The following is a 1,775-nucleotide window of genomic DNA, read 5'->3' on the forward strand; positions in this document are numbered from 1 at the left end:
CCGCTCCTTTCGCCGTATGGACGATCCGGCCCTGCTCACATGTAACCTTGATAAAATAATTTAGTTGTGCCATGGGTACCTATATGGCTTCGCACTTCGCTGAAATCTATCTGCAAAATTTCAGGACGGGAATGGTTTTGTTGTTAGCTACTAACGAGTAGCTATAGCGTATCAGATAAAATAATTTTAGAAAATCATTATTCCAAGAAAACATAAGTAGAAGTGTACCCAGGACCTCGCTCATAAAGTTGTCGCAAAATTACCGCTGTACCATAGAGTCCATAAGAATGAAAACTGCCTCGTGATAAATCATTTGTTGCTCAATTTATGTAATTCAATTCTAACGACAAAATAATTATTGGGTGTAATTTATAACATTTTCCTTGTTCATTGTCAGTTTTTAAGCACCTTAAACAAGTCCACCTTTATTATCGTGTACCTACAGCAGCTTAACGTAGCTTTTCTAAATCTCTATAAGTTACAAAACGTCGTAAAAGCTAAGTTTTAAAGCGTAGACCAGCGTAGAATGAGAAATAAAGTTAAATGAATTATATTATGTCAGTTAAATCTCGATGATTAACTGCTACCACACTCTGCCGACCGACCAACCGACTGACTTTTCATGTACGCGTTTTAAAGTACTGTACTGTGTGCATAGTTAAATATTTTCAATATTTTCAAACTGTTACTATCACGTTGACGTAAACGCAAATTTATATGGAATTGAAACAGTTGTGCAGTAGTGCCACTAGATGGCGCTGTTTCAATTCTTTAGAAATTCGCGTTTACGTAACGTGACAGTAACAGTATCAAACTGCCACTGGGCCCTCAGTTTGATTTATTTAAAGCTGCATTTGTGTGATCGTTTGTTTATACTCTGGACTTACCAGTCAAATTGAAAAAAATGTTTATGACATGTTATTAAAAAATTAAAATCTCATCATTAGCTTCTCATCTTTTGATATATGAAGAGATAAGAAAGGCATTCTGTATTCTTAGGTATTCATGAAATCACGAAAACTGCTATTTGTATATTCTTATAATTATAGACTTAAAATGCGGCTGAAAATATTATGTACCTACATTTTATATTTGAAACTACCATAAGATGTTATATAGGAGAAGAAAGTTTACATGGAACTCATTCAAGTTACATTAATGATTAATTAACGTAATTTGAATTAATTTTATTTTAATGTTAATATTTATGTTTGCTATTACATTGGGGATAACCAATTTGGAAATGAAACGAAAGATACAGCAAGATATCATATTATACAGAGTATATATTTATTATTAATATTCATAAGCTGAGAACCTGACTACAGTGTTTTTCAGATAGCATGTGGACGGTGACAGTTCGTTTCACTATTGAAAGTTAGCCGCGTTTCACGATAAAAGTAGGTATGTATTATGAAGGCAACTGTCGCCATACCCATGCTATTTGAAATACACTTTAATAATAGTTTTGCATGGTTAGTTTATCGGGTACAGAAAATATTCGACCATCCTTTTACTGAGGCGTAATAATTTCATGTATGTAAATATTATTAATCGATAGTATTAAAAATTACGTATGAAAAGAGTTAACATAACGATATAAGGCACAACGAGTAGGAAATACGGAAAAAAGGGGAAAAATTTTGCATACTTTCGAACGGATTTTTTATAATCTCAAGTAATTTTTGCAACAATTTTTTTGGTTGTGAGGTTGGAAAGGTGTGGTACCACATTACATGATGCGAAAATGACGAAGGAAGACAAAGGCCGTTATA

This window comes from Bicyclus anynana, chromosome 8, assembly GCF_947172395.1.
Source record: "Bicyclus anynana chromosome 8, ilBicAnyn1.1, whole genome shotgun sequence".
Taxonomy (NCBI): Eukaryota; Metazoa; Arthropoda; class Insecta; order Lepidoptera; family Nymphalidae; genus Bicyclus; species Bicyclus anynana.